This window comes from Astyanax mexicanus, chromosome 2 (genome assembly GCF_023375975.1).
Source record: "Astyanax mexicanus isolate ESR-SI-001 chromosome 2, AstMex3_surface, whole genome shotgun sequence".
NCBI lineage: Eukaryota > Metazoa > Chordata > Actinopteri > Characiformes > Acestrorhamphidae > Astyanax > Astyanax mexicanus.
In genome coordinates this window covers 74,682,928-74,694,492 of record NC_064409.1, presented here as the reverse complement: position 1 = coordinate 74,694,492, position 11,565 = coordinate 74,682,928, and the positions used below count along the sequence as shown (strand labels likewise).

Sequence of the window (11,565 nt, the reverse complement as noted above, 5' to 3'; positions counted from 1 at the left end):
AAAATGTTTAGGTATTTCTATTGGTCCATTTAGTGATATTAATTATGCACACATACACATATATACTGCTTATATATGGGAACGCCCACACATGTACAAGTTGTGAGGTGTTATCTTGTAAAAGAGGTGAAACAACATTGATCTCCAATATCAGAATTAATTTATTGTGCACACCAATTTTACATTGATTCTACAATATGTTTTTTTTATGTATGTTTTTACTTACATTAAGTATGCATATCTTGTTTGTATTCTCTTCTTATAGTCTGTACTGCATTGGTTTTACAGTGTAGAAAGAGACATTTAAATAATAATTATAAATATAAATAATAATATTGTTTGTGGGAAGAGTAGCCCCAACCACTTAAAACCTTTAAATGAACATTGATTCGATGCCATATTAAATTTCAACATAATTTCAACCAATAATGTTTTAAAGGCAATGTTAAATAAAGTATAAAAAAGTTCTTGAAATGGTTCGGATTGACTGTTTTTCATTTCTCAAGTCTAAAGTCTAACGTTTTCCCGGGAAAATATTACAGCACTTCATGCTTCTCTCTGCTGATAACTTTTATGGAGTTGCAGATTTCATTTACCAGCAGGACTTGGCACACTGCCAAAAGTACCAATTGGTCTTATACAATATTCTAATTTTCTGAGACACTGATTTCTGGGTTTTCAATGGCTGTAAGCTTCATAATCATCAACAATAAAAGAAATAAAAGGTAATATACGAGTTTCACATTTTGAACTAAGTTAGTGAAATAAAGTAACTTTTCAATGAATAACTTTTTCTAAATTTTGAGATGCACTATAGTACAACTCTGGAAAAAATAAAAGATCACTTAAAAATGATGAGTTTCTTTGATTTTACCAAATTAAAAACCTTTGGAATATACTCAAGAGGAAGAAAGATGATCACAAGCCATCAAACCAAACTGAACTGCTTGAATTTTTGCACCAGGAGTAAAGCAGCATAAAGTTATCCAAAAGCAGTGTGTAAGACTGGTGGAGGAGAACATGATGCCAAGATGCATGAAAACTGTGATTAAAAAACAGGGTTATTCCACCAAATATTGATTTCTGAACTCTTAAAACTTTATAAATATGAACTTGTTTTCTTTGCATTATTTGAGGTCTGAAAACTTTGCATTTTTATTTTTTGTTATTTCAGCCATTTCTCATTTTCTGCTAATAAATGCTCTAAATGACAATATTTGGGAGATTTGTTGTTCGTACAATGTTCATTTTTCTCAAACATAAACCTATAAATAGCAAAATCAGAGAAACTGATTCAGAAACTGAAGTGCTCTCTTTATTTTTCCAGAGCTGTACACCTTTACCAAAGAATTGAGGCCAAATATTGAAAGTAAAGCTGTAGTTGGTGTGATGGAGGACAGGGGGAGCTGTAAGGCAGTCAGAGGGCTGTGTATATTGCTTTTGTGAGGATTAGGTTCCCTCCCATCCAGAGGCTCTGAGAGAGAGAGGGTTCAAATCTCAGAGAGGGAAAAGCTGCACAGTGGAGCGCACGCGGGCTGAGAGGAGGAGCTGCTGTGCGGAGGAATACCTGAGAGCTGTGTTTACAGCTGAGCTCTGATTACACTACAGCTCTGTACACACTGACTGGAGCATTATGGTGAGTTACTCAACCAGACGCACAGTGTCTGCTGGGCTTTTCTCTGCATGTAGTGTGGTTAAACTGGGGGAAGTGGACTGGAGTTCCCATTTACTCATATCTGCTGCTCTACTAGTGGCTACTGATGTTTTTATAAGGTTATTCTTCCACTTAAGGATTCCAGAATTTCCCTCTGAGATCAATAAAGTATCTATCTATCTATCTATCTATCTATCTATCTATCTATCTATCTATCTATCTATCTATGGTCTAAGCTGGTCTTTGATGATGGTCAAATCTGCTTAAAAAGCTGCTTAGTAAAAAAAACTTTAGAGCTGTACAAATCTCAGTATTGTGATATCATTGCTATCGTGGGAAACATATCTATCTATCTATCTATCTATCTATCTATCTATCTATCTATCTATCTATCTATCTATCTATCTATCTATCTATCTATCTATCTATATGTTTGTCTGTCAGGCTATCTATCTATCTATCTGTCTGTCTGTCTATCTATCTGTCTATCTATCTGTCTAAGGTCTAAGCTGGTCTTTGATGATGGTCAAATTCGCTTGAAAAGCTGCTTAGTTAAAAAACTGTAGAGCTGTAAGAATCTCAGTATTGTGATATTGCTATTGTGGGAAACATCTATCTATCTATCTATCTATCTATCTATCTATCTATCTATCTATCTATCTATCTAGTATCTATCTATCTATCTATCTATCTATCTACCTATCTATCTATCTATCTATCTATCTATCTATCTATCTATCTATCTATCTATCTATCTGTATAATGGGAAACATATAGTGATAATATTGTATCACCCCTAAGGTGTATGTTGTGTTGAATTTTGTTCAACTGACCAGCTGATTACAATCATTTAATACCTTTTTGCATGTCTATTTGCAATATCTAGAAGATTATCGAATATATTTACCTAATACCATTTATTTTACTCCAATCATTAATGCACAGATTGCATTATTAATATCATGACATGTTGGGTGTTGGGTTTTTGGTAAAAGTCCTGTACTTTTTAATATTGCAATATATATTGCAGAACAACAACATATCACAATGTATTTTTCCCCCAATATCACACAGCCATACTAGTAAAAGTGAGTAATAGTGGGTTTAGTTTTTTTGTTTTAAATTAATTTAATTAATTGAATCACTGTTTTAATCTGTGTATCTTTACATATAGAAGCTGCAGAGTGAATCAGTATCAGTAGATAGACACTTGTTCCTGTCAGAAACCTGTAAAAAACTCATTTATGTGGCAGTAATTTTCATATTTTACTTATATTACATTTCTTTAACTGAAATACATAGAGGTTATGTTCACGCCGTGTTCATACAGTATATCCACATATTTGAAGAATATCAAGATAAATTTTTGTTTTAACAGTATCGCCCAGCCCTGCTGGAAATTTCTCAATAAATATCCAGACCTGGATTAAAGGAAAAATGTGTTGTGAAACACCACATGTCTCATTCATTTCCAGTCTGTTCTTGCAGTGTGTGTAAAGCTGTGACATACACACACACGTGCTGTGCGGTTGGGGATATACAGGATAAGCTGTGAAACAGGGCACAGGTGAAGTCATCAAGGGGATTTTTCACTTCCAAGCCATTAAAGCCACAGTGAGACACTTCAGAGTGACAGAGTGGCAGTGCTGAGAGGAGCTGAATGAAGCCCGGTGCTGGTTTTATGGTTCTGGTGACCTGATTTGGTGAGAATCACAGATTGTAAACACTTTTAAACCTTGAAACTCTCTTTCAGTTCTTTTTTAGAGGATTTTCACACAGTTTCACTTATGTAAGGCTTCTGATTCTGTGAGATTCTTGGGTTATCTTACAGACAATGCTGTTTTGAAGTCTTATCTACAGATTTAATTAATGTGATTGTGGTACGTAGTAATATTAATGATTTTCTGCCGTTTTAATTGTATGTTTATTTTTATTCCACATGTTTGTAGTTTATAGTTTATTATTCTACAGTTTTTGAAATTTCAACACGTGTGTTTGCATAAAGCTTTTGGATAAGTGCAGTGGTATTCTTACACTAAGCGTCTGAAAATTCGATTTTGTAGCCACAACATTCCCATAGAAATGCACTGAAATGTGTCCGTAAACTTTTACCCGAAATATTATTACTTCTGTCTACAGCTCACATTTTTAAAAATAGAAACACCAAATTTAGCAAAGTCATAAAATTTATAGCATAGTTTATGGTGTATGCCTAAAGAGCAGTGTGTGACAGAGCAGTGCTTCACATTAAGTTTCACTTTAATCCAGAACAATAAATCAGACCTGCAGCAAATTTCACACCTGCTATTTTGGTTTGTGTGAAAGCACCATTAGGCTACATTCACATTACAAACCACAATATTCAAATCTGATTTTTTTGCTCAGATCAGATTTGGCGGGTATTGACGTTTCACAATCATGTAAGTGATCTGTATCTGTGTGTAATGTAAACGAATATGTCCCTGAAACGCTGCCTCACATGCTCACATTGATACGTGTATAAACGTCGCCTTTTTCACCACCAACAAAAAAACTCATATTAGAGAGACGACTCGTAGATTTATAAAGGGAAATGGATGAGTTAGCAGCTCATATGTGGACCATCTTTTGCTGGAGTGGAGAGTAAACAGCTGGTCTGAAGTTCATGCTCAGGCGAGGAGGTGAAAAAAGGCCAGGTGGTTTGCTTTTGCTGTTTTTGCAACTATAGCTGCACCAAGAGATGTGTGATGTGTAGGAGAGAGAAGCATGTAGCGCTAATGCTAATGCGTAAAAGCAAAAAGACACATGAGTTCTGATTTGACCGTTCACAGCCATGTCGCATGTCTATGGATCGGATACGTGTCAAATTTGAAAATGTCAGATTTGGCACGTTCACACAGCCATAAAAAAATCAGATCTGAGCCACATTGAGGAAAAAATCAGATTTGAGTCATTTCAGCCTGGTAATGTGAACATAGCCTTAGATGATCTTGTGAAACTTTTTACTGTAGCTGCTTATAGAGGAGCTTAGCATGGCAGCTGATTGCTGGTAGAAGGTTTGAGAACTCTTGAGTATTTGCAAACATATTCAGCTGTAGTCCAAACCTGAACATTGCAATGTAAGTAACTTTAGCACCACTTAAAAGCCTGAACTTTGCCCATGTTTACATCGAGTCCTTTACTGGTAGAGTATTGCTCTATAGTCCCCTCGCTGGAGCTCTGTAGAATGGGCTGCATCACGCTGTAATAAAAGCAGTGCTTCTGCTGGCAGGAGCGGGACCGCCTGCTCGCTCCTGTTATCAGCCCTGGTGGTCCAGACTGGCGTAATGGAGTTCCCGCTCTGTTGTTGTTGTGAAGATTTTTTGGGAGGGGGGGGGCTGCTGCCCTGCTTTTGATGGCTGGAGCTCGAGGACAATAGGGGACGGCCGCAGTGTTGTCCTTCATTGACCAGTAGCCTTGGAGACCAGAGGGGCTACTCTAGGACCCCTGACCTATCTGAGAGCGACAAAAATTACTTTAACCAAAATAAACGTGAACATTTTTACACCTTCATTGCAAATAAATTAACACACTTGTTTAAATGCTAAAGTTCATTTAGTTATAATAACTGCATAAAAATAAATATTTACGGGTTAAGAGCACCTAAAATTAATCAAATAGGCAAAAGCATGATCTAGAATTACATTACAGCTGTCTTCATGGATTTTCCTTTGACTTTTAATTGATTGCAGACATTATAAAACCAAGATATTACACGCTATTACATATTACATCTCCTCAACTTAATCACGTTTGTTAATTTACATCCATTCCTTAATTTCAGGCATGCAGTACATGAAAGAAAAGTTGTGACAGTATAGTATTAACCACTTTATAATGCTGCCATTCCGTTTTAAATGTGATTCATATCTGACATCTGTCTGAATGGTCTGTGCTTTGTAAGATACACGCATACGCAACAGAGCAGTGTTTCACATTAAGTTTCACTTTAATCCAGAATAATAAATCAGAATTTCAAGAGCTACGTATTTAGAGTACAGACTGCAGCTGAGTTTATCACAGAGAATTTCATAATCTCACAATCTAGTTGCACAAAATGTGCCGTTTAAATAGTGACAGTGCTTGGTCTGGAAATGAGGTGTGTTCCGGTACATTTCTGGCATATATGTATATATAAATATATATATATATATATATATATACTGAATACAACCTAGACAGATGTCAACAGTCAGATGTTCATTGCTATCTTGGCAGTCAATTATCAACACAGGCACATGCCTAATGCGCATACACAGCTGATCTCTAGCCTCGTTTTGCCAATTTATTAGAAACATCACATTGCTGCAACACAGGTTTTCTTATATTATTGGAAGAAATACATCAGTCTACGTATTTATGAGCTATTTGTGAGATCTCGTTTTTCCCACATGAGTCCTCAAATTGAAGAATACTAGGTTCTTCAGCATTCTGTTCAGTGCCCTCTGTTGATGACGTTATGAGGGTTCCACTAAAACTGTTGAAAAACATGTTTCTTATAATCCTTATAAATCCCTAAGACTTCTATAATAGATGTACAGAATATTACCAACTGTAATGAAGTTGAGTAGACAAAACATCCTGGAAATATCCTGGGTTCATACTGTCTGCAATTAAATATAAAAGTTAATCCTAATGTAAGGAACGCTACCCTTTGTTCCTATACTGTTACTGTTAGTTAGTTGTTTAGTGTGTGTTGTGCCGGTACGTGTAAATCAGAAACAGCAGTGCTGCTGGAGTTTGTGGTGACTTGGCGCACTGTTCCTTTCCTGACATTCACCAGTGTGAACTGATGCCCTCAGCTCAGTGATGAGTAATGTGCACTGAGTGTGTGAATATCGCGGAAGCAGGAGTGATCATGTGGTCCGTCACGAGGACTCACCTGTGGAGCTCAGGGCCTTGAGGCTTTGAAGCAGCACCAAACCACAGATTACTGCATGCTTAATCTTCCAGTGTATGACGAGACTCTGCTTCATCAGATTCCTCCCTGCAGCTTCTTTTAACACTAATCAGATGATGCAGTATGATTGAAATGCACTTTCAGTCACCGTATGGTCAGTAGCCAATTAAATGGTGTACAGTGTGTGTTTATCGAAAATGTGTTTTGATATATGTTTTTCACATAAAATGAGCCAATGCCAATGAGTTTGAGTTAGAAAAAATATTTTTTAGTATCATTTGATGAAAAATGGAAACGGGTCCCACAGACCCGAACACCACACAAGGGTTAAGGCAAAGTAGTTAGATGTTATGTTAGACTAGATTAGAAGAAGTATTGTTAAATGGCACATTTATTTGGGTTAAAAAAACAACATGCATTTGTTGTATCAACATTAACACAAACAGCCACAGTTTGACCCATAGTTAAAGGGGATGCGGATACTAGGGGTATCACGATTTCGATATTTCATCAAAATCGATCAAAATTATGTCATGGTCTCGAGCCTCGAAGTCAAAAAGACTTTCATCTCCTTAAAGAAAAACTTGAAAATATAAAAATAACAGTTGTTTTGTCTAGCCTCAAATATGTTCATAGTTTTGGTACCTTAAGGAGCATCTTTCTCTCAGATAAAGTTAATAATATATCTTTGTTAAAGAAAAAAAAAACGTGTCATTCTCAGGGACCGAAAAAGTCTTAAAGTCTTATTTTTCATGTTTAACTGTTATAGTAGGATAGAGTTCAGTTTGTTAAGGCTCTAATTGTTCTATTATTTTGTACATGACTGTTCCTGTATTTGTTTATTATTATTTATTTTGTTATGTTGCACATTGCTGTTTTAATAGTGCACACTGCTGCTACCAAAAAAAAGCCACTAGATGGCATTACATATATATCTAAATTAAATTATTTAAATTTGACCATTAGTGCCTAATGGGTGTATTACAGATCACTTGTATCACTTTGCATCACTTATATCAAGCCCACCTTTTGAAATAAGAAATTGTAAATTTGGTTAATCAAACCATAGACTGACCATAGACTAATCTAAAATGGGCATAGGCCTCTCTGCTGTAAAAAAAAGAAAAAGAAAATTGAGAATCAAATCAAATCGTGACCCTAAAATCAGAAATAAAATTGAATCGATGATTTACAGAATCGTGACAACCCTAGCGGGTACATATAGACCAATCAGAGCGGTGAGTAGTCGGGACTTAAACAGACGTGTTTAAAGCTGTAAAAATCCACACACTCCAAGAGAAATGAGAAAAATCTCCCTGTGCTCGGGAACAGTGACGTAAGTCCATATCTGCAGAAGCAGATGCTCCCCGCGGTCCAGCTGGAGGGCACTGGTGGGGAATTGAACCGTGAGCCGGGCTTTGCCCCGGGCAGCTGAGCTAATCACGGCTGTAATCGTCCCTCACGGCCTTCTGCTCTCCACTCCCCGTCCCACACCGCCTCCTCATCCAATGCTCTGCCAATAGTCTTCTGCTGGATTAGGATTAGACGGATTTGTCTCTCGGGACATCATCATCATCACACTCACACAGACACTCGTGCGTACACACACTGTCACACACACACACAGAGTCACAAACTCACCATTAAGATTCACCATTACCCTTAGATCCTGTTATCTGCTGAGAGAGGCGTCTGTCGTTGTAATTAAAGACTCGTGGTGCTCGAAACTTTCCTTTTTTTCACTCTTCTGATGATGCTCTGTCCAACACAAGGACAGAATCTTCCATTTTTTAAAGTCATCAGGTCACTGAAAGAGGTGGGCTTCCCATAATTTGAGATCTCCAGGTCAATATCAATATAATTCTTTAAAATCAAGATTTACTCCAACAAGGGACACTGAAACAAAAGGGGCTATAAATGCACGCAGGAAGCAGGAACAGGAAACACCTGGGGATAGGTAATGAGGGGGTGGAGTTACTAAATGAACACATTTAAAAACACTAAAGACTAAGAAGGAGACACGATAGGGTAATCAGGTCACTGGAAAGGTGGGCTTCTCATAATTTGAGACCCTTAGGTCAATATCAGTATAATGTGCTGCAGCATAGTTCTGTAAAATCAATATTTACTCAGAATTAACACATTACTTTAAATTAACACACATAGAGGAATGATTAGCTTTACTTTAAAGCACTTTTTGTCCATTTTATACTGTTTTCTTTGATGTTGGTTTTTGCAGTTCTTAAGTGGTTAAACAACACATTTTTCTTTAAATTTGAACTATTACATTTGAGTCATTAACTTTTATTAGCTTTTTATAAAAATATCAAGCTATTTAAACCTGTCAAAAGTTTTAAGGGTCACAGCAGGGAGGTGAGGAGATAAGTGGGACATAAGTGGGAGTTTTTATTGACAAAAAAAACAAACAAACAACAAACCAAAACTATACTCAAAACAAGATTGAACTATAACAAACAGGACTACCAGAATAAATTTTAGAGGGAAAAACAAGAAACAAAGCAACCTTACAGACGTTAAACACAATACAAGAACCAACAAGGGACACTAAAACAAAGTGGGCTATACATACACGTAGTAAAAAAACAGGAATAGGAAACACCTAGGGATAGGTAACATGGGGGCAGGGTTACAAAATGAGCACATCTTTACATACTTACGTCACACGTACAGCCTCTAAAACAGGATCCGGCTCAGTTTTAATGAACGCAAGCGGCTGGTGGAGCAATGGAGACTCCAGAAGGGGAAACTCAGAGCTCAGTAGCTCATTCACTCATAGTAAAAACAAAGAAACGAACAAGAGAAGCTGAGTGCGCGGATTCATCCTCTCTGAAAGGAGACCGCATCACACCTGCCCAGTTTAAAATGATTCTTCCGCAGGCACGGTATAATTACCCATTCTCACCAGAAAGGGCCCTACATCCCCCAAATCCCAAAACTTACAAACATCAGCTTTAAAATAAAAATTAGATATAAAATAGAAAATCTGAATGCATCTTTGAAACAGAACAAAAACAGTCATTATGCACAATTTAACATGCCTACAACTTTAGATCAACAAATTAAAACTTTAGGTTTTCATCAAATGACAATTTTCACTAAAATTGTCCACCCTGTTGTTCAGATTACCATAAAAGGTTGGATGCCTGCATGACAGGAAATCAAAAAAAGTGAAAATAAAAAGTGATTAAGCCAGAAAATATAATTTATGCGTAGTCTGAAGTCTTATTAATATCATAAAAAGTCAAAAGAATTAAAATTTGTATGTCATAACATTAAGATACGCCAAAAGGCACAGTAAAGTAATAATGATTCAGCTCCAGCTCTGCAAAATCAAGCTTAAACTGGTAGTTTCTGCAGGAGCTTCAGGCCAGAACAGTTTCCCTGATGAAGCTCGAGAATGTTTAATATAAAAAATGACAGTAGCGCTCTGGGACGATACTCCCGCCCTGCAGCCGTGCCAAACTCTGCTCCTCTGAGCTCTGAGCAGCTTAGTCAGGCCTGTTGGCTCCGGGTTCTGCAGGCATTTTGCAAAACAACTCGGATTACTACATAATACAAACTGTGGTACAAACTCAGACATACGATACTCCTGTAGAGCGGGTTTGTAGGTAATTTGGATCTGTTCATTCTTACAAACAAAGCTGTTTCTAAAGGTTCTCTATTACAAACAGGGTTCTTTAGGGAAACAACAGTGCTTCTTCTGTGGTATCACCCAAAGAATACCTTTAAAGTACTTTATTTTTAAGAGCATGCATAGAATCAACAAGAAAATCCTATAGACGCTTTTCACGTGGCCGCCATTTTTAACTGAAAGTGAGGCTGTGATGGGAGGAAGTAGAGGTAAGTCCACACTCAACAAAGATGTGGACTAGTGCTGTGCGATATGACGATAAATATCGTGGGGGGATAGAAAAGTGTCTATCGTGCTACTTACCTTCTATCGTCCCTAACGTTTCTACAGTAATTTCATCCATTACTCATGTAAATATATAAAGTAGGCTACGATGAAATGTATTGGCGTGGTCACTTTACATAAACTGCGTTTATATAAGCGATAATAAAGTAATCTTCACAAAAAAAGCTGTTAGTTTGTGACTTGACACTGCTTTACATTATTAAAATGAGAGCTGAACAATGGAGACACATTGTTCTTTTGAAAAAAACTTGCTACTGCATCTACCTCATCTGTTTTCATTTGATACATATATATTGCTGCACTAAAAGGTAGTAATTCTCACTTGTGAAATTTGGGTTTAATGTCACTTTGAAATAAAGTTGGAAAAAAGTAAGCAATGATATTATTTTTTCATTTGTCATTCTCCCTCTCTTTCTGTCATTCTCTTTCAGTTTCTTTCTCCATTTGTCTCTCTTTAATTTTCTTTTATTCCCTTTATCCCATTATTTGTTCTCCCTCTATCCCATCCTCTCCAATCCTCTTCTTCTCTCTCTGTTATCTCTCTCACTTGCTCTTATTATCTTTCTTTTATTATCTCTCTTTCTTATTCTTTCCCTTTATCTCTCTCTCTCTCTCTCTCTATCTCTCTTTTTCATTCTCTCTGGTTCATTCACTCTCTCGTCATCTCTCATTCTCTCTATCTCGATTTATCTCTCTCATTCTCTTATTCGCTCTCTCTTGCTCTCTCACATTCTCTCTTTCTCTGTCATTCTCTTTTTCTGTCATTCTCGTTCTATCTCCCTCCAGATTTCTCTCTTTCTCTCTCAAATTTCTTCCTCATTCTCTTTGTCCCCTTCTTTCTTTCTCATTATCTCCGATCTCTCTCTCACTCCCTCTCTCTGTCTCTATCTCCCATCATCTCTCATCTCTCTCTTATTCTCCCTCTCTCGTTCTTTCACTCTCTCCCATTCTATCTTTCTCTGTCATCCTCTCTCTCTTTCCCATTATCTCTTTCTCATTCTCTCTCTCTCTCATTCTCTCTCTTGTTCTCTCTCTCTTTAGCTCTCTCATTTTTTC

The 11,565-nt window shown here is 36.9% G+C and overlaps 1 protein-coding gene across 1 annotated transcript in view; it reads left to right on the top strand.

Moving 5' to 3' along the window:
* The first annotated feature begins 1,520 nt into the window (after positions 1 to 1,520).
* Positions 1,521 to 11,565, top strand: part of n4bp3 (NEDD4 binding protein 3) — a 76,846-nt gene continuing 66,801 nt past the window's right edge. Inside the window, exon 1 of the mRNA XM_022671955.2 lies at positions 1,521 to 1,636. The gene's annotated coding sequence lies outside the window, so the exon portion shown is untranslated. The remainder of the gene's footprint in view (positions 1,637 to 11,565) is intronic.